Here is a 21,591-nt window from a genome sequence, read left to right as displayed (position 1 = left end):
TGGGTGGCCGAAGCCCAGAGAACACAAGCGAGTCGCCCGGTCGTCGCAGCATCGGAACCTGGGCTCATTCCATACCTCCCGCGGACCCCCTGGATTCTGGAGAAGAAAGATCGTACCGTTTTTAAAAGCACAAATACTAGTCTTAGCATTCAGTAATTAGAGACGTTTATTTTATTTTTTGGGGGCGTTTTACAGTTGTACATAATGATGGGATTCGCTGTTACGTACTCGTACGTGTGCACCATGCAACAATATAATTTGGCCAATGTCATTCCCAGTATTTCCCCCTTTCCCTCCCCTTCTCCCCCCTCCCCTGTTCTATTCGACTGATATCCCCTCAATTAGATTTAATAAGACTTTAGAGGACTGACCTGTTACTTCTCTAACACAGCCCTGTGTGCATTTTGTGTCCCCAGCCTCCAGAGCCCCGACTTGCTGACTCAGGTGAGCTAATGCAGGGAACTTACAGACGCAGAGCATGGGTGCTGTGTGCCTGAGTCCCTTCTCAGATGAAAAGGCCCCTGAACCAAGCGCATTTGCATGAGCCCAGAGCCTTGTTGGAACAGCTGCAAGGAGCGACCTGGTTTGGAGCTATCTCTGTTCTTCCTCTGGTGGGGTAGGGTTGTAGGGAAATGTACTATCTGGGTGACAAAGGTCAAGTGCAAAGGCATTGAAGGAAGGGTGGAGGACTCTGCTTTTGGCCTCCCAAGCGGGAGTGCCATAAAAATATTTCTGTATCATCCTAAGGTGAGGATGCTGGGAACATTTAGAATAAAAATGGAGAAAAAGCTGTCACTGGCAGTAAAGCCAGCAGGTTGGCCCCAGTCAGCCAGACAGAGCAGCTGCCCTGGGCAGTGGCCCACTGTGAGAATGCTGAGCACCGCCCCCTGCCTCTGTGGAGGACAGCTGAGGCCCGCCTGCTTGGTCAGCTGTCTCTGCTTCTCTCCCAGGTCCCCCTTCTGTAAAGCCAGGCCCTGGCTGGCGTCCTGGCGGCCCAGGGAGCCTGCTGCACCGCACCCTGACTTGGAACACAGGTGTAAGGAGGGTAAGGAAGGAAGGGAAGCTTGCCTCCTGTTCCGGCCCCCGGGACCCCTGAGGAGCACCCACTGCCTTGCCCACTCACATCTGGCAAGGAGAGAGGGATTGACTCACTCCAACAGCAAAATGAGCCCTACCCCAAAGACCCCCAAATAGGACCAGCCACCAGATCTCAGCCTCGCTGGTGGCTCAGAGCTCACAGCCAGGTCTGTGGCTGGTCTCAGAGGAGCTTCTAGATGCCGACTAGCAAAGAGGCAGGACTACCTAGAAATCTGGAATGACAGCTACGATGTCTTCGGCTTACTACTCGGGTCAGTCTGACGGCCTACGGCTTGGGTAGGTTTGCTCTCACTTCGTTCCACAAGTGAGTCTGCGGGTGTAAGCGAAACAAACCGTGTGAGGCCCCCTGGCAGCCCTGCAGACCTTCAGGGACTCCTTGAGGTCAGAACTGCCTCATACCAACCAGGATGTTTTGTACTTTACGTTTTGTACTTTACTCACGGCTGGTGCAGAAGCAGAGGCGAGCGAAGCTGCCTGCGTCTGCCACCATCAAAGCTGGGCACCAAGACGGTCAGCCGCCATTGAGCACGCATCTCTGAAGGTTTTATGTGACAAAACGCCACCTTCTGCAAGGGCCGTGAGGTGGCAGTCGGAGGAGAATCACTGGTGCCCCGCCCTCTGTGTGGCACGCAGAATGAGTTGTTTTTTCTTCTTGGAACACAGTTTTTGCCTTGAGAAAAACCCCCACACTGTGGTTAATCTAATTTAAGAACTTGGAAGATACTTTCTTGAGCAACCACTTAGTGCACCTGTGGTCTTTAGGGAAGCCAGTTGACTGTTGCCAATGATAAAAAAATCCAGACTTTGAAGAGAGAAACTTAGAATTTTGGAAAAATTGTATCCTCATGAGCTTGACCGCCTCTCAGTATTTAGGGGCTTTTCTGTTGCGATCAGTGGTGATTTTAGGGAATGTGACTCAGTGAACTGTTACTTTCAAATGGTTCCCTGTACTATGTTAGGAAAAATCATACAAGGGAAAAGATCCATTTAAAGTACAAGGCACACAGTGTTTTTTTTGTTGTTTGTTTGTGTTTGTTTGTTACCAGGGATTGAACCCAGGGCCACTCAACCACTGAGCCACATCCCCAGCCCTATTTTGTATTTTATTTAGAGGACAGGGTCTCACTGAATTGCTTTAGGGCCTCACCAAGTTGTTGAGGCTGGCTTGGAACTCGAGATCCTCCTGCCTCAGCCTCCTGAGGTGCTAGGATTATAGGGGTACATACATTTAACAGCATAGTTCATAGATAGGTTTCAGAATCCACAGTGCATCAAACCATTAATAAACTACCTCTTGCAGCCATCTGTAGGGATGTGTAGTTTTTGTGGTGTTATATCAAGACTATCCAATTTACTTAAAAGGGTCTCGAAATACTCTGTCCTTTCCTGTTACATATCGATGTGAGGCCAGGTTTTCTTCATATACTTCTACCAAAACAATTTGCAGCAGATTGAAGGCAGATATGAAAAGCCAGCCATATTCGATTAAGCAAGACAAAAAAGATTTGCAAATATGTCTAAAAAGGACACAAAATACATTCTTCTCACTGATACTTTGTTTTGGAAAACATAACTTAAAATCAGTTTGTTGTGTTAATGTGTGATGGGTTTATTGTATTTATTTTTTCAGCAGTGCTGGGGCTGGACCCCAGAGCCAGTGCTTTACTGCTGAACTCTGCCCCCAAACCCCAGGTTTATTATTTTTAGTGAGTTAATAAAGACTGTAAAAATTTCTCAGGTTTAATTTCTAATCTGACAAACCTCAAGAGGTAAAAGCTACAATTAAGAAGATCTTTTGAGATCTTCAGTAATTTCTGGGAGTACAATAGGGGTCCTGAGACCAGCTTGAGACTCGCTGTCCAAGCCGTCCAGAGAGTACCATCTGTGACCACAGGAACCAGACCAACCCAGTGCAGGACATCTCAGGCTGACTAGGTGGTGGCTGAGAGAGGCCTCCATTTCCTGCTGGAGCAGAATCAATAGTGAGTGGGCTCTGGAGCCGTTGCTGAGGTAGCCATGTGGACTGTGTTTCATTCAGCTTTTTGTCACTGTGACCAAAATACCCGATGGGAACAAACTAGAGGAGGGCAAGTTTGGGACTCAGGTTTCAGAGGTCTTGGTCCACCGCCCTGGGCCTGAGGGGAGCAGCGCATCATGGCAGAAGGGCACGTGGGAGGAGTGCCACTTTAATCATGCCAGCCAGGAAGCAGATGGGGGGAAGATGACACTCCGGCACGTCCCCAGAGACCGCCTCAGCCACGTCCTCTGTCTGCAGTTACCAGCTAGCTCACCAAACTAGGATGGACTGATTAGGCACAGCTCTCGTTACCCAATCATTTCGGCGTCGAACATTCCTGCCTTCACAGGAACTTGGGGGACACCTCAGATGCAGACCACAACATTCTGTCCCTGGCCCCCAGTGCTCAGGTCCATTTCACAATGCAGAATGCATGAGTTCATCTCCAAGAGTCCCTTCGTCCTAACAGGTTCAGTTCAAGTCCAAACTCTCTGGCACTCAAGGCAAACAAACAGTGAGCACCTATAAAAACAAGTCGCCTATAGCCAACATACAGGGGCACAGAATGAACGTGCCAGTCCAGAAGGCAGGGGGAGGGGCGTAGGAAGAAAGGGTGGGACCAAAGCTAGACTAAACAGGTCCCAGGACGTCTGTAGCTCCTGTTCAGCATCTAGAACACAAGTCACGTGACATGCCCTCCCTGGGTTCTCTCCTAGCCTGGCCCCCTCTGCAGCCACGAGTTTTTCTCAGCAGACAGTCTGCACTGCTGGCATCGCTTACTCCCAGGGCCTCTATTCCAGGTCCAGCTTCAGCACGTTGCCCTCTCGGGGGCAGCTGAACCAGCACCATGTGGACAATGCCAAGCTTACTACCAGCTTGTGCAGTGCCAGGACCCCTGGAACCCTGGATGCAGTGTCTTCTGAATACCTGTGCAACTCAGCGTGATGAATCCAACGACTTTCTAGTCACCCTGTGCAAGCAGGGTGCCTCCGTGATCTCTTCACGAAGCGATCTTCCCTCTGTACCCTTGAACCTTCGGTGAGTGTGTGTCTTGCACATTCCTGGGATGCTCTCACACCCTATTCCTATTCCCCTCTGTGCAAACTACTTGGTTTCTCTTTAGGGACTGTGATCTCTTCAAAAAACACACTTCATTGCCCCAGCCTTTCATGCACTTTTCTGGCCAAACTGCAAGTTTTTAAAAATCATTTAGATATGTTTTCTGCTCCTAATTGTCACAGTAAACCTACTAAAATAGTAGCCAAAAATACCCATACCACAGACTGAATGCTGTGCTGCCCTGAGACTTTCTCCACCAGATCAGTTAGTCCACTGCCTTTGAATTCAGCCCCACACAAAGTCTCAGGACATGGGCAAAGCCAGTGTCTTTACCAGAATGACATGAGAGGCCTCTAGCCCAGTTCACAGTCGCACCTCATTTCCCTCTGACACTCATGAGCACGGTCCACGTTCCTGTGAGTATTCTGGCTTTCTGAGTTCCCACCAGACTCACCCATTATACTCTGCTCACCAATTTCTAAAGCTCTTCTCAGTCTGCGTCTCTAAGCTTTTCAAAATTCCTCCCACAAACCAGTTCTAAAAGTTCTGAACCACATGATCAGATTCATCTCAGCAATGACCCCACTCCTGAAACCAATTTCTCTTTTAGTTAGTTTTTGCATCACTGTGACCAAAATACCTGAAAAGAACAACTTAGAGGAGGAAAATTTATTTGGGGCTCACAGTTTCAGAGGTCTCAGTCCTTAGATAGTTGACTATTGCTCTGGGCCCAAGGGGAGGCAGCACATCATGGTGGAAGGGTCCCATGGAGAAAAGCTGCTCAGCTCATGGCAGGATCAGGAAGCAGAGGGAAGACAGGGGAAGAGAAAAGGGCTGGAGAAGGGAAGGGGCCGTAGGAAAGATGCACCCCCAGAGACCTATTCCTCCAGCCACACCCCACCTGCCTACAGTTATCATCCATTCATTTAAATGAGGAAGAACTGAATAGGTTACAGCTCCCATAATCTGATCATTTCACCACTGAATAATTCTGCAGAAACACAGAACTGCAGGAACTCTGGGCCATTTTATAGCTAACCATACAGATTAAAAGAACGAGCTGACCCTAGAAAGAAAGTAAGCTGTGGAATCAGAGGAGAGAGATTAGAAAGAAACCCTTTCCCTTATGACATTTTTGAGTTAGTAGATCAAACCAGTCCTGTAGCCCCTCCTGCCGCTGTGCATTACAGGTATGGGAGACAATGGATGGATGCCTCAGTGGGTTGAACAAGCCAGCTCGGGTGCAAGTGATGCCCTGTGTACCTGTTGGCTAGTTTATTACCTAGACAGGTACCTGAGACCTCAGGGTTCCTGGGACTCACCTTCATCCATCACCAGTGCAACAGAGTCTGAGATGAAGCGGAGGCTGCACAGCCCGGGAGGAAAGGGACATGGAGGCCACAGCAGAGGCAGAGCTTGACTCGCCACGCTCTCAGTGTTGATCTTCTCTTGCTTCCTTTTATTTCCATTTTGGACACATGAGCATTAGTCAGCGCCAGGGCTGCCCACGCCCCAGAACTGAAGAACCCAGGGAGAGGTTTGGACGTTCCGTTGCGTGTGCTCCCTGGGGCGGGAGGGGACAGCGGAGGGCTGCGCAGTGCCTACTAGCCAGGGATGTATAGGACAGGCTGCTGCCCACCACGCGGGGCCTTCCTAGGGTGTTTTACTGTATGACAGGCTCTCTCTGTTCAGGTCCTCTCCTGAAGACCGACGATAAGGGGGCTGGGGCTCGGTGGCAGAGCCCGTGCCTCAGCACCACATGAAAATAAAGGTCAAAAAAAAAAAAAAAAAAAGACTGGAGAAAAGGGGTGTGGCCAGCCCCCCTCCCCGCTTCCCTCTGTTGCTGCAACCCTGAGTCCCAGGTGCAGATCCAAGCTCACCCGCAGTGCTCACCCCACCTGCACGCCTTGCTCTTACAGGAGGAACAAATAGAACCTGTGCTGTTACTTTTCAAACAGCACCTTCTGTGGCACAATCTCAGGGAGCAGCTGGGGGTTGGGGGAGGGTAAGAGAACTCAGGCTACGGGGGCTAGCAGGGAAGAAAGATCAGTAAGGGGTGCAGGTGGGCCCAAAAAGCAAACTTCCTTTCACTTACAGCTTTGCCAAGACCCAATCTCGAACATTCCGGGAGCAAGGCTGAAATTTTACAGTGGAAAGAAAAAGAGATCAATATGAAGATCTCATATGACACCTGAAAAGGGTTATGACGTGTCCTTTAGTGAAAAGAGGAAAGGAGAGGCCACAGGTCACAGGCCACCTTCTATTTTGCAGCCCCAAATTGGATGGGCATTTGGAAAAATGAGCCCGGTTGGGGTTAGGCTGGGGAGGATGCCCGAGCTGTTTCCCCCTTTATAACAAGCGTATTCAGTGTTGCGGCAGTGTTGTTTTTTACGGTAGTGGGAGTGAGGGGATTCATTGGTGCCACCTAACTGAGGCCCCAGGCGGGGAGGGATGGCCTTCTTTCTGCCTGCCCAAAGCGCCCCGCCCGGGAAGAAGCTGTGCCTACCCAGGGCCTGGAGCCTCCAGAGCTGCGGGAACATACTGGAGGCGCCCGGGAGGAGGAGAGGGGCCAGGGGGTGCCAGGGCAGCAGAGGGGGGCTGCGAGAGGCGAGGCGCCCGGCCTGTGCAGGCCTCCCTGTGGGACCCCGGAGTGCCGGGGTGGCCTGCACCTCCTGTGCCATCTGACTGCTCCTGAGCTGCTGCCCCTGCTCAGGCCCCAGGGACTGGAGCCCAGCTGCAGCAACACAGCAGACTGTCTGCTGCCCAGGCACAAAGGAAGTCGGCCCCTTGAGGTTTCTCTAGGAATGTTTGCTGTGAGCCATCAGCGCCAGGGAGCAGCAGGAGGGCACGGATGCAGCAGGGAGGAGCTGCTGGGAGCCCAGGAGTGGGGCTCTTGGCGAGGGAGGCGCAGCTGAGCGAGCTCCGCGCCGCAGTGACCCATCCTTCTGCAGCTGTGGGGCGCTGTCCGAGGACTCGGCAGCCTGCAGGACTGTCCAATCACCCCTCGCCTGTCTTCACTGCATGAAGCCTCTTTCCAGCCCTGGGCTAGTGCTCACTTAGGTCATTTCATTTGTCTTCTCTGCACCCTTTGAGGCACAGTCCTCTTACAGTAAGGAAGTTGAGACTCAGAAGCAGAGAGGGTGGAATGACCTGCCCAAGGTCACGCGGCTAAGAGGTCACAAAGTCAGGATTTGAACGTGGCTGTCAAACTCCAGAGCCCACTCAAGACACTGGCAGGACCAAATGACCTAGCTGTAGAGAGGACACTTTAAAACAATCAGACGAGCCAACCCAGTAACTCAGCAAGACAGAGGGAAGGATTATTGACAAAGATCCAGAGCAGCAGACTAGGGGCATGGAAACCTGCCGGGTTGGAGGACTGCCCCTGAGGGCTGATTCTAGTTGGTTTACAAGGATAAGACAGGCATTTTAGTTTGGGCTGCATTCACTTTCTGTTGTTATGTAACAAGTTACCACATATTCAAATTGAAGCAACACAAATGTATTATCTCACAATTGAAGTTTGAGTGGGTGTAACTGGACTCTTTGGGGTTCCCTGGGACTGAGACCAAGGTGGTGACCTGGCCTGTGGTTCCCATCTGGGCCCCAGGGTCCTCAATCCAAGCCCACTGGCCTTTGGAAGAATTAATTTCCTCCCTCATTTCCTTGCTAGCTGTTGGCAGGGGGCCCTTAGCTCCTGGGAGCTGCCCCTATTTCCTTATAATGTGGCCCCACGGGAAGTTCAGAGTGTGGATGTTTGCTTTCTTCTCAGGCAGCAGGTACTATGGCTTTCTCTTCTGCCACCTGTCAGACAAAACTCTGCTCGTAACATCTTCTCATGATGAGGTGAGGCCCAGACAAGCTCCTTACTTTAAAGTCAGCTGATTTAGGACGGACCTTTCATCTGCCAGCTTCCTTCACAGCGATACCTAGGTTAGCATTCCACTGAAAGAGTGGAGGAAGTTGTGGGTGCACCAGCAGCTGGGAATTTGGGAGACACCTTAGAGTTCTGCCTGCCACGGTAGGATTCAGCCAATGCAGCAGACGAGGAAACACTATGGAGGCAGAGGGAAGAGAAGGAGTGAAAACTCCGTGAAACTGCCGGAAAATGAAGACAGGAATGTGGGCAACTCCGTGGGCTAGATTCTGGAAAAATCTGCCAAGTCGAAATCCGTAAGATGGTGGGAAAATCTTAAAGGCTAATGTTGCACAGACAAGCTGAGCCAGGAGGGTGGGAAGAAGGCTCTCTGAGGCAGAAACAGAGAAAGCTCGGGTCCAGAGAGGCCAAGAGCAGCCAGGGTTTGCCCTGGAGCCTCTGCCAATGACAGGCAGCAAGGCCTGGGAGGAGACAGCCGACAGCCAGGTGTGGGGCTGGCCTGTGGGTCTCTGTGCACACCCAGGGCCCCAGAGGGCAGGAACTCCAGAGGTGGCAGTGGACCTTGATTCCAAGGGAAGAAGGAAAGTGTACCAGAGAGAGCCTGCTTGCACCGAGATTCCCATGTGAGCTCAGAGTGGAACCAACACAAGTTTCCCCTGTGAATTCGACCCAAAGCCCACACTGCTGCAGGTGTGGGGCTAGAATTCATAGCACCTGTGTAAAGAAAAACCTTTCTAGCCAAATACTATAGTTGGTCCCAGGTTGGTATTACCTTGGGCACCTGCAAAAAGCAAGTCACCTAAGCCTAAGGCAGTTCCTCCCAGGATCCAAGAATTTGAGTTTGCAATCTAAAATTTCACAATATACATAAGGGCAGAAGCCCCTGTACAGGAGAGTCAGCAGAAATAATAAAGACTCAGAGAATGGAGTTCGGGGGTCCAGTAAAGTCAGGTCGTTCGTGGTGATTCCAGAAATAAAGACGTGGAAAGTGCGCCAGGGAGATAAGAAGCAAGAGACTACCAACAGTAACTCAATGCACAGGATAATCAGCAATGAGGCAGAGATGCAAAGAAATTCTCCAAATGCAACATGGAGAGAAAACTCAGAACGTAGCAATGAGATGGGCAGCCTCGGAGGATGGAATTGGGAGCAGAGTTTCTCCCTTTCTACGGGTGGGTGGGTCTTGCATAAGCTGCGGGCCTCTGTCTTGACTTGCTGGGTAGTTCGAGCTAACCCAGCAGGGGATGCCTGCTGGCGCCTGCTCTGAGAGCCACAGCCGGCAAAGCCCAGTTCTCCTCCACTACCCGAGTGGACAGCGGTGGCCCCCCAGGGTAGCAGCGGACCCCAGCAGCTCACGGCCAGCTTCTCTTCCTGGGTTCTTGTCTTACAAATTCACAGTCGAATTTATAGAGGAGGGAGAGGACTTGTTCCTGTGGGAAGAGCCCGAGCTCTCATGGGGGCAGGGCAGGGCCCGGGGTTTGCCCTGGGGGTTGCAGCCTGGGGTTTGTATAGAGTCTGGGTCCACACTGTTGGTTAGCTCTTGAAGACGCACTTCCAGGTGTGTCCCACTTCCGTTTCCCTGCCGCTGGCCGTCGAGTTTGGTGAGCTGTGGATGCAGAGAGGTTCGGGGGGCTGGGCCTCGCGTGGAGCAGGGGTCCACCCTGGCCCGGGCTGGGCCGCAGCCCTGGATCGTGGGTGAGCCCTGGCTTGCCCAGTCCTGGCTCCCTGGGCCCAGCCCTGTGCCTGCAGTGGGGTCTGGCACTCATCACCTCTGCACGCTCCAGCCTGCCTGGTCCCTGCCCCAGGCTCTGCGGCCCGTCTTCCCGGTGGGGATTAGTGGGTTGGCTGTGTCTCAGCAGCTGGGAGCCATGTCAGGCGTGAATAAGTAAAAAACTTGCACGTGCCTGATGTGATTTATTAGAAAGAAAAAAAAAAAAAAAATAGGGAAAAGATATAGAGGCAAGAGCCGGAGAAGTAATGACTAAACATTTCCCAGAATTTGAAAGACACAGTCTTCAGGTTTAGGGGCCACAGCAAGCTAGAGGCAGAAAATCAACAGAAATCCCAGACCTGTCACAGCCAAGCAGTAGAACACACAGGTGGACGAAAAGAAGACGCTTGAAGTAGCCAGAGAGAAAGGACAGAAGCAGAGAGGCGGCAATCGCGCTGAAAGCTGTCGGGAGACAGGGAAACGGTATTGGCCACCCTCTGGGGGACAATAGCTGTCAGCCTCACCGTCGCGTAAGACGTCATCTTTCAAGACTGAGGGCATATAAAGGGGCATGAGAGCAAAGAAGCAGGCTGGAACCCCGGAGAGGGGCCGCCGCAGCCCCTAGCACCCCCGAGCGGCCAGGTCTTCAGATCTCACAAGCGATCCCGGGAATTAGGGTCTGGGGGTGAATTCTCCCCGCTTTTAAATGTCGCAACATAAAAATATTAAAAATTTAATTGCAGGGCAAACGAACACCGTGAGGTGCACCCAAACCTCCCAGGAGGCCTGAGGGCCCGGGGCTTCTGGAAGGGTGAGGGGGCCACGTGGGAACCCTGGCGGGGTGGAGGGGGCATTCAGCCGGAAAGGCCTGCCCCAGGTCTCCCGCTGCTCTGCAAAGTATCCAATCAGGTGGTGTTGACGCAGGAACACAGGGACGCTCTGTGTCCCACCCGGGAAAGCTGGAGGCCCTGTGGTCAAGACCCTGCTGGGCTGCAATGACTGGGGGCATCTCTGGACCTGCCAGGTGTCCCTGTGCCAGGCCTGAAGCTGAACAGTGATGAGCCACCACCCTCGAGCCAGGAGCAGGCCCCTGAGCCGTGTCCCTGGCTCCGTCCAACACTAGAGGCGAAGGTCAGCCATCTGGTCAGCCTGGTAGAACTGGCTCCAGAAATCTGATTTAGAAATAAGAGCGTCGCTGGTGCTGATCACCTGGCCAGTGCGCAGCTAGTGCCTGGCACAGCTCCTCCAAGAGACGGGGGCCGGCTCCCCAAGAACGCAGGCCAAAGGGAGAAGGGAGCTGTGGGACTGCCAGAAGGGGCCAGGGCTGGACCACGGGCCCATGTCGGCTCTGCTGTCCCAGAGGGGAGCTTCATCCTCTGTGACCATTTTAACAGGGTCAGCGAGCAAAAATCACAGCCTGGCATTTTTCTATCTAAATCATACACTTTTTAAAGAAATTTAAATCTAAAAGCCTTCCAAAAGGTTTGAAAACAGTCTGCCTGTGCAGCAGGGTGGGTTACCCAGTGAACGCGCTGTGGCCCCCGTCCGGGATGGCACAATGCCTGCCTTCCTCCCGCCCCTCGCCCTCCTTCTGCCCGGACACTCTCCTGACGCCGTCCGCAGCTCACAGGACTGGGTCAGGGTGGGCCTGGATTCTCCCTGGCTTCCTCCACTCCCTGTGGAGGTGTGAGGTCTGCCTGCCTTATTGTGTGGCTCTCAAGGTTCACATCCAGCTGTGTGGTGTAGACACCCACCGTGACTCAACCCCTGGGTGGACATTGAGTGCTTGGGGTCGGGCCCACAGACCGTGCTGCTGCAGCTGTGGGTCGCCCACGCTCTCTGGACCCTCAGGAGGGAGGACGGGCTGTGAAGAGCTGTGGGTGACCAGCAGCCCGAGGTGGGGTCTCCTGTTGCTCACGGCCATCCCGTACTACGGAAGGAGGATGATCTGAGTTGCACCCTCACTGTCCCTGGCACTCTGGAGTGCTCAGAGCGGAGTCCTGAGCAGAGGGCCTCTCTCCTGGTGCTCAGGGGGGAGTCCTGAGCACAGGGCCTCTCTCCTGTGCTCAGGGGGGAGTCCTGAGCAAAGGGCCTCTCTCCTGGTGCTCAGGGGGGAGTCCTGAGCACAGGGGCCTCTCTCCTGGTGCTCAGAGCGGAGTCCTGAGCAGAGGGCCTCTCTCCTGGTGCTCAGGGTGGGAGTTCCTGAGCACAGGGCCTCTCTCCTGGTGCTCAGAGTGGAGTCCTGAGCAGAGGGCCTCTCTCCTGTGCTCAGTGCGGAGTCCTGAGCGAGGGGCCCTCTCCTGGTGCTCAGAGCGGAGTCCTGAGCAGAGGGCCTCTCTCCTGGTGCTCAGTGCGGAGTCCTGAGCACAGGGCCTCTCCTGGTGCTCAGAGTGGAGTCCTGAGCAGAGGGCTCTCTCCTGGTGCTCAGTGCGGAGTCCTGAGCACAGGGCCTCTCTCCTGGTGCTCAGTGTGGAGTCCTGTGGACACTCGGGACAGAGGCCCGTGCTGGAAGCATCTGGGACTCACTTAGCCAGCACCCACCCTGGAGGCTCAGCAGGCCATGGCATCATATCACCCATCGTGTCATTTGCATGTCCTGGGGAAGTCCCACCTTTTTATCACTCACCTCTCTGCTATAGCTCCACCCTCAGCACCAGGGCTGTTTGCTCCCTGCTCTGACCTGCAGCTCTGTTATTACCACAGTGAAGAGACCTGCCAGCAGGGATTCAGGCAGACCCTCCTGCTCCCTCCCGCCCTGCCCTGCTGTCTAGGGTGGTGTCCGCAGGCCCCTCCGCAGGCCAGGGGGAGGCGCTGGAGGAGGCTTGTGGGGGGTGGTTGTTTTCTGGGGCCGCCCTGCTCCTGGGTGGTGGCTGCCTTCTCTCAGATGGAGCTCGCGCCCGGAGTGCGCAGACCCCGCGTCCTCCCGCCCCGGGTCCCTCAGGCCGTCTTTTCACAGGCCTCTGGGTCCCTTCCGCACGCCCTCCCTGGCGGCATCCCATTCTGGGTCTCCTGTCTGCTAGGAGATGCGTACCAAAGCCGCTGAGGGGTAGCCACACTCTCCTGCCCCGAGACCCCTGAGCTCCTCCGAGAGCCCCAGCCTGGACAGCCCAGAGCCGGCAGTGGCCACCCTGGTCCCACGCGGCTTCTCACCGAGGACCCGGTTCCTCGAGGGAGAAGCCGGCCAGTCCCACAGCTCCCTTGGCCCGCGTTCTTGGGAGCCCGGCCCCCGTCTCTTGGAGGAGCTGTGCCAGGCACTAGCTGTGCACTGGCCAGGTGATCAGCACCAGCGACGCTCTTATTTCTAAATCAGATTTTTCTGGAGCCAGTTCTACCAGGCTGACCAGATGGCTGACCTTCGCCTCTAGTGTTGGACGGAGCCAGGGACACGGCTCAGGGGCCTGCCCTCCCCGCGGGCCCTGTGGTGTGTGACTGAGCGCGGGGCGGCTAGGGGGACCGAGCCCGTGGGGAAGAAGGGCACCGTCCTCGTGGAGCTGGGTGGGGCTGCGCCATGTCAACCCAGGGGGCCCCGGCCTCGGCCCCAGGCTCCCGGCTGTGGCCCTGCTCCCAACTCCCGTCAGGGCTCCTGTCGCCCCAGCAAAGGGCCCAAGGTTGCTTGAGCAACCCTGTTCCCTGGCCTCCCACCGCCTCCGCATCCTGTGAATACAGACGCCGTAAGCACGGGGAACTCGGGCCCTGGCAAACGATGGCTTCTCAGTACCACTCAGGCCAGCAGGCCCCCACGATCTCCTGAGCCAGCCCCTCCACCTCCAGGCCTTCGGACCAAGCTCCCCGGGCCACAGACCCAGGCTGCCGGCCGGTTTGCTGCGGGTGCAGCCTCGGTCCAGGCTGTGGCTGGGAAGGGGAGGCGGCCCTGCTGAGCCCACTGCCCCGTTGGCCTGTTGCCCTTGCAGCCTCCCTCCCGCCTCCTTCCCAGCCTCCCTCCCACTCCTGCTTTCTTCCCTCTCAGCCCAAGGACACCTCTGGCAGTCTGTCAGTGGGGGTGGAGGTTCTGTGGAGGGTCCTGGTGGAAGGGAGTGGGGGGCAGCGGGCCCACCCACCAGGTGAAGCGTGTGGGTCTTCAACAGCACGCAGCCAGGTGCAGAGCTGTGGTCGCCATGGTGAGCCCCGCACGATCATCTGGAGTCATCGTGATCACGTGACTTGGAAACCAGGATTCGGCCGGCAGGTGCTGTGGGGCAGGTGAGGGGTTGGCTGACCCTGTGTCCACTCTGAGTGTGGGTTTGTGAGAATTCAGAGGACACGCAGTGGCGCGACGAGATCCACGGGCATGTGGTTTGAGGACTGGAGCTAAGATGGGCGGCTCTCATGTCTGCTGAGAAGTGGTCGCTTGGAAACAGCAGGGCCATCGTTATAACTAGGTAATAAAATTTCATTTCCTTTTATTGTGGGGGAGGCACTGGGGATCGAATCCAGGGGCACTGGACCACTGAGCTGCATCCCCAGCCGTATTTTGTGTTCTATTCAGAGACAGGGTTTGACCGAGTTGCTTAGCACCTCGCTGTGGCTGAGCAGGCTTTGAACTTCGGATCCTCCTGCCTCAGCCTCCCCGGGCAGCTGGGATCACAGGTGTCCGCCACTGCACTTGGCTGTTTCCTTTCGTTAAACCCCCAGCCCTGGGTTGGTACTGAGCGAGGATGGCCTGCTCTCCTCTGCCTTCTTCGTCCCCCTCTGTGCGGGGTCCGCGGGACTCGCTGGCTCAGTGCTCCTGCTGGTCCCGAACGCTGCCCCAAAGGCACCACGTGCTGTCACTAGGAAGAACTCTGCAGCCTGGGACGAGGACCCCTGGCCGGGCTCTCCGGCTGGTGTCAGCCTGGATAGCCAGGCGAGTGGCACGGTCTGGCCTTCCTCCTGGGTCCCCTTACTCACCGAGGACCCGGGACCACTCCCGAGTTCGTACGCACAAGGGGGTCGTGGCAGCCTGGGCACTCTCAGGGTGGGGGTTGCAGTCCTGAAGAGGGGTGGGCTCATCATGTGACACAGCCTGTGGCGGGGTGGCCGGCCCTTCTGGACCTCGGCCCCGGCAGCTGGAGGCGGTGCCTGGCTCAGGACCCGGCTCTGCTCGGCCTCCCTCCCGTCCTCTGATAAACTGAGGCCACCACGCACTTCCCTGAGCTCCGAGTCCTCTGGCAGGCAGAACAGGAGGAGGTGGACACGGCGTGGCCAGCTGACCAGAGTGGGAGGCAGGGACCCCACAGACACGGGCAGTGGGGGTGGTCTCGTGGGGACCGTGCCCTGACCCGGGAGCTGCCCTGCTCTGGGCGGCTGGGTCGGTGTCACTCAGATGGCTGGTGTCACTGGGGTGGCTGGTGTCACTTAGGTGGCTGGTTTCACTAGGGTGGCTGGCATCACTGGGGTGGCTGGCATCACTCGGGTGGCTGGTGTCACTTGGGTGGCTGATGCCACTGGGGTGGCTGGTGTCACTAGGGTGGCTGGTGTCACTCGGGTGGCTGATGTCACTGGGGTGGCTGGTGTCACTAGGGTGGCTGGCGTCGCTGGGGTGACTGGTGTCGCTGGGGTGGGTGATGTCACTGGGGTGGCTGATGTCACTTGGGTGGGTGATGTCACTTGGGTGGCTGGTGTCACTTGGGTGGCTGGTGTCACTGGGGTGGCTGGTGTCACTGGGATGGCTGTCACCCAGGTGGCTGTCCCTTGGGGGGGGCCATGCAGCTCGGAGGAGGAGGAGGAGGGAGGCTGTGCTGCAGTGGGGCAGCCGGGTCCTCTCCCTGTGTTGGCCTCGGAGAGCCAGGGCTTCCGAGAGGCCAGGCGGAGCTGCGTCCCTGCTTGAACGGCTGTGGCCTCGTTTCCGCCTCTTCTCACGTCCCCCGCTCAGCCCCCCTGGGGTGCTCGGGGTGCTCGGGAGTCTGGGGCCTCCCTGCTGCACGGGGCGAGGCCCTGCTGGGGACTTGCAGCCCCCCTGCTGTGGCTTCCCTTTCATTGACACTGTGATGTGACCGAGGTGTCGGGCACGGTCAGGACCATGCGAGGTGCCCAGCGCGGCGCTCCCTGCCTCTCCCTGCCCCTCTCTCCCGCCCTTCTGGGTCTGTCAGGAGACCCAGCAGACTAAGGTCTGCCAGCCTTTAGCTCGGACTCCCCAGCCTGCAGGGCCGTGAGCCACTGCCCTCCGTCTTAGAGATGGCACCGGCTGTGGCCTTCTGCTACGGGGCCTGCGTGGCCTCGCACGCCCTCCTGATACCCCACCCTCGGCCACGCCTGGGTCTGCGTGCCGTCCCCCAGCCCGGCTCTGATTTGGGGTTCTGGGTAGAGCGGGGACAGGGCTGGAGGACAGAGGTGGGAGAGTTACCCCTGCTGCCCATCCTGCCTGACCCAGGGCAGCCCTGGTCAGGCGGCCATTGTCTAACCACGCCCGCCTGGCTTGCCTTGCTGGTGTCCCGGGACCCCCTGCCTACACCTTTGCAAACGCCCTCCCTACAAACCCCTCAGACACCAGTGCGAAATGCCGTTTGCTTCCTGTCGGGGCCCTCTGCCTCACATACGTGACTGGGCTTCCGCTGGACATGTGTCCTCAGTGCCACCCTCCCTGAAGCAGCCGACCTGGTGCCGGTGCCCCACAGGCGGTGCCGTGTGAGGGCCCCTCGGAGCCAGTTCCCGTGGGGCTCTCGGAGGACCCCCACCTGCGCGGGGGCAGGAGGGCGTCCCCAGGGCCTGGCGCTGCGTGGGAAGGAAGCCGTGCCTGGCACCCTCGGCTGGGGTCGGGCTGGGGCCATGGGACAGCATCACGCTCATTTCCGGCATCTGTTCCTCCTGCGCTGCATCACCTCCAGGGTCAGACTCCTTTGCAGAATGAGTTTTAAAATGCCTGGACGAGGGAGATTCCGAGGTCCCTTCCAGCCCCGACATTCTGGATCTTAAAATCAACCTCCTCCTCCTCACCATCCTAGCCAGGGAGGCGTGGCATTCCAAGAGGTTAATGGAAAACGGATGATTGCAGGCTATGGTCCTGCCAGCCCCTCCAGGCCGCTGCCAGGCAAATCCGCCATGACCGGGTCAGTGGTTCTGCTCCGCGGCCTGCCCGACGCCTGCTCCTCCCCTCATCCTCGCGGCCGCTGCCGTTAGGAGACAAGAAAGGAAACTTTAAATCAGTCGCACCCAGTGCAAACCAGCCCAGAAGCACTCTGGAAGGACCGGAGGAGTGACCGGGCTCCGAGGCTTTCCTGCCAACCCTGGGAGCGCCACGCAGGCCTGGCCACGGCCCCCAGGCTGGCAGCGCTCAGAAGTGGGTGCCCGACGCGGCTGCTGGAGAGAATTACAGGGCGGGATCAATAGTTCGGGCCCTGGGGTCGGACGGATATGGGTTCAAATCCAGTTCCCCCAATTACTGGGTGGTCCTGAGCAAGTGACTTAACACTGAGCTTCCCTTGCAATCTGGGAAAGCCAGAGTAACGACCAGAGTCCAGCTTCAACAGGCCTCCCGAGCTGAGCAGACCACATGCACGCCTGCTTCGCACAGGCCTGGAACACAGGCTTCCCACCAGCCGCTGTCGAGGTCACTGGCGTTACCTTCTTTCCCTGGGCTTTCCAGGAGCTTGGGGGTCTGCGGTTACAAAGAGCCGAAACTGCCCCGGTCTTCCCCCGTTGGGTTCTCCGATGGCCGCATCACCTGCCCGCACATTGCTGTGTGCCAGGGCCTGGAGGAACTGCCGTCGCCCCCATGGCTCCGTGAAGGGCGGCGGGATGGACGCAGGGCCTTGTCCGTGCCCAAGCGGCCCGAGGTGCCGTCTGGCTGGGTCACTGCGGCAAGCATTTTGTGGTCACTGTGCAGCAGCTAGGCCTGCTTCCTGACTGTGAAGGATCTGCTCTTGCCGAGAGGTCCACCCCGGGGGCAGAGAAGCTCCCCTTGGAACCCGAGGACGGGAGTGCAGGTGTGTGAGCTGACGCTCACTGGGACTTTCAGGAGCTGGACAGAAGCATGTAACTGGAGTTCCATCCAGAGGGGCCGATGGCCAAGGCCCGCGGGTCCTACCACGCAGGTGGCACCAAGGGCCTGGAGCAGGCCAGGTGTACATGGCCAAGCAGAGCCACGGTGCTGTGAGGGGCAGGGGAGGCCCAGTGGCCCAGACACCTGCAGTCCACTTTGCCATGAGGCGAGGCCCTGCGGGGTGACCCTGTGACAGGGTGTTGCAAGAGCGTCCACTCTGCCCAGCCTGCCTGTGGCCTCTGTGGTGCTCCCTCTTTCTTCTGGGGCCCTAGTTGCCTGTAGCCTGTGCCTCCCCGCTCTCTGGGGGTCCCCTCTCTGGATGCTTGGCTTCCATCCCCAGTGCCCCAGCTTTGCCTCCAAGAGGTCGACACAAAACCTCACCCTCGTTCTTGCTCCTCCTCCTCCGCCGTCCTTCCTCTGCCCAAATCTGTGAGCACAGGAGTCGGCTTCCTCCCTCAGGAACTGAGTGCCCCGTGAATCCCTCTGCCACCACATGGCACTGGTGGGACCCCTGGGTTCCTCCTTGCTGAAGAGAACCAGCCTGTAAGCTACAGGAAGGTGGCCCTCGGAACTCGGAACTCTGAACTCTGATCTCTGCATCAGAGCGTGGGTCAGCCAGCAGTCAAAACCAGGTCCGCTAGTTTCAGCCTTGATTTCAACCCCTGCAACACCCAAGCCATGCATCAGATGGCACACGATGAGGAACAGACACAAAGGTCACGGAAGACCAAGGCAGCTACAAAGGGCAGAGTCCCAGCACACAGAGCCAGGCACCGGCAGACGCATCACGTAGGTGGGGCCCTTTCACTTTTCAGAGTGCCAGCTTGGAGGGTCTGGCTCCAGGGATCACGTTGGAGAGGGTGCCTGTGTGGGAGGGGTCTTCGTGGGCAGGAGAAACTGCACTCTGCTGAGCCCAATGGAACAGGAAATCAGAGGTTTGACACGGTGGCATTTTCATGGACAAGGATCATGATGATGTGACCAGGTGGCGGGGACAGGCTGCTGCCATGTCCAATCTTGAAGGATCCTCCTTTTATGGGTCTTAGGTGAGTCTGGAATGTCCATGTGCACACTTGCTAACTGATGTAGTTTGATAAGTTGGCACATGTATGTTGTTGATCATTGGTGTTTCAAGGTTGTGATGGGCAGAGGGTGGTTATTTGTACAAGAGTAGTCCTACCTGGGTGCTTGTACTCAAAAAAGGAATTGTTTATGGCAAACTACTGCTTTTACAAAATGGAGTAACTCAGAGTTACCAGAGTCTGAAAACAGCTGTTCTATAAACCACAGAGTCACTAGGGCAGGCACAGCCTGCGACCTACTGTTCTGCACCATGGAGTCACTAGGGCAGGCACAGCCTGAGAGCTGCTGTTCTGCGCACCATGGAGTCACCAGGGCAGGCACAGCCTGAGAGCTGCTGTTCTGCGCACCATGGAGTCACCAGGGCAGGCACAGCCTGAGAGCTGCTGTTCTACACCATGGAGTCACTAGGGCAGGTGCAGCCTGAGAGCTGCTGTTCTCTGCGCACCATGGAGTCACTCAGGGTAGGCTCAGCCTGAGAGTTGCTGTTCTGCACACCATGGAGTCACCAGGGCAGGCACAGCCTGAGAGCTGCTGTTCTATACCATGGAGTCACTCAGGGCAGGCACAACCTGAGAGCTGCTGTTCTGCCACACCATGGAGTCACCAGGGCAGGCTCAACTGAGAGTTGCTGTTCTGTACACCATGGAGTCACCAGGGCAGGCTCAGCTGAGAGTTGCTGTTCTGCACACCATGGATGTCACTCAGGGCAGACACAGCCTGAGAGTTGCTGTTCTGCACACCATGGAGTCACTCAGGGAAGGCACAACCTGAGAGTTGCTGTTCTGCACACCATGGAGTCACCAAGGCAGGCACAGCCTGAGAGCTGCTGTTCTACGCCATGGAGTCACTGAGGCAGCTGGCATGGCTGGCCCTCTCTTGCTCTTCTCTTCCCTCCTGGACTCCTCTGCTGCCCCACCAGTGTAAAGAGCCAACATGTGCACAAAATAAGAGAAAGAACCTTGGCCTTAGAGTTGGGGGCCTGGGCTGGAACCCTGGCCTGGTCCCTGGTTTCCTGCAAGCCGTGGGTGCTGCCTCCCCAGGCACAGTGAAGGTGCTGATTGAGCTCCTAGCACAGGAAGCGTTTGCAGGTGTGAACAGTGACCATGCTCCTGCAGAGGACAGTCCACAGTGCTGGGAAAGGCAGCGTCACCCATTGTTCCCCCGAGGTCCCTTAGCCCCTGCCACCGCCGTTCCTGCAACCACTGCTGGTCCTGATGACCCACCCTCCAGGTGGCTGCCCAAGCTGGCCCGGCCTCTCACTAAGCTTTTGAGGCCACGCGTCCCTGTCTAGGAGCCACACCAGCCGCCCCACAGGGCTTCCTCTGAGGTCCTGCCAAGAGGAACAGGGTCTCCAGGGACCTCTCCCCATGGGACCGAGCAGACGTTTCCCTCTGCTCCACTCCCAGAGGCCCGCAGGGCCAGACCTGCCCTGTCCCATCCCCCAAGGAGAAAACCTCCATCATGCCCCTCCCTTCAGAAATGATCAATGCAGCTTAGTGATGCATTCGAAGAAGGCCGGGGTCCAGACACTGAGGCCCTCAAATCACAGAAAATCCTGTTTATTTTTGCACTGAGTTTACAGTGGCTAAAAATTCACGAATTCAGATGAGTTTTCAAAAGGCAAGCTTTCCATTGTTCACATTCTCAGCAAGTCGCCTGCTGAATCATAGTCGGTTGAGCTTTAGGCAAATTTCCAGAAAGTTTAGTCAACCTTTGGCATAAAACGACCTTCAGCAAATCTCAGTACTGCTGCTTTGCTTAGTCCACTTCACTTAGGAATGTGAGGTACAGTCCACAGTTAGCCCCCCACTGGGATTCCTACCAGGGGCTGATGGGTTCAGCAAGCACCGATCATTCTGATAAAGCTACACCACCCTCTTCCCGTGAGGTTATTTTTTGTTGTTTCTTCAGTACCAGGGATTGAACCCAGGTGCTTTACCTCTGGGCCACATTTTATATTTTATTTAGACAGGGTCTCACTGAGTTGCTTAGGGCTTCGCTAAGTTGCTGAGGCTGGCCTTGAACTCTACATCCTCCTGCCTCAGTCTCCTGAGCTGCTGGGATTACAGGTGCGTACTCCTGCACACTGGCGTGACTTTATTCTCACACGTCAGATACCGGAAGAACCAAGTGCCTGCCAACAGATGAGCAGATAACTCATGGTGGGGTGTACACACAGGGGACAGTGTTCCCCACAGCAAGGAGGGGCTCCGACAGGACAGCAGAGGAGTCCTGGAGATGCACTGGGGGAGGGGCGGCCCCAATGCCACGTGCTGGGCTGTTCCTTTCACATCACACCCAGGAAATGGCACAAAAATCGAGGGTGTTAGGAATCAGGATGTTGAGGTAGTGGGAGAGAGCAAGAGGGAGCTTTCTGTTACCATCTGGGCTGCTGGGTTCGCTGTCTCCATTCAGAAAAGAAATGAAGAGTAGGACCCCGAGATAATAAGCCAGCCAGCCGCAGGTTCATGGTGAAGGAGCAGATAGACAGTCCTGGGGGACAAGGCCCTGGAGCTGCGGGTCGGTGGGGAGTCTTGACGGTTGCTTTTATGGTCTCTGGACTTTCCTCTATTCCTCAATCTCCTCCGGCCACACGATCCTCACCATTATTGACGGGTGCCCCCCTCTGTCCCCATCTGTTATCAGTTTTTCTATGGATTCCCGCTTAGGAGCAGGGGTAGGGAGGTGTGGGATTGGGTTCCAGCCTGTGTCCAGAGCGCTTTCGACAGGGGGACGTTGACCCGTCAGAAGACCTTGCCATGCTCCTTTGTTCAGGCCCTGCCCGAGCC

Source organism: Sciurus vulgaris (genome assembly GCF_902686455.1).
Source record: "Sciurus vulgaris genome assembly, chromosome: 14".
Taxonomy (NCBI): Eukaryota; Metazoa; Chordata; class Mammalia; order Rodentia; family Sciuridae; genus Sciurus; species Sciurus vulgaris.
The sequence above is the reverse complement of the archived record's forward strand: the minus strand, read 5'-3'. Positions refer to the sequence as shown.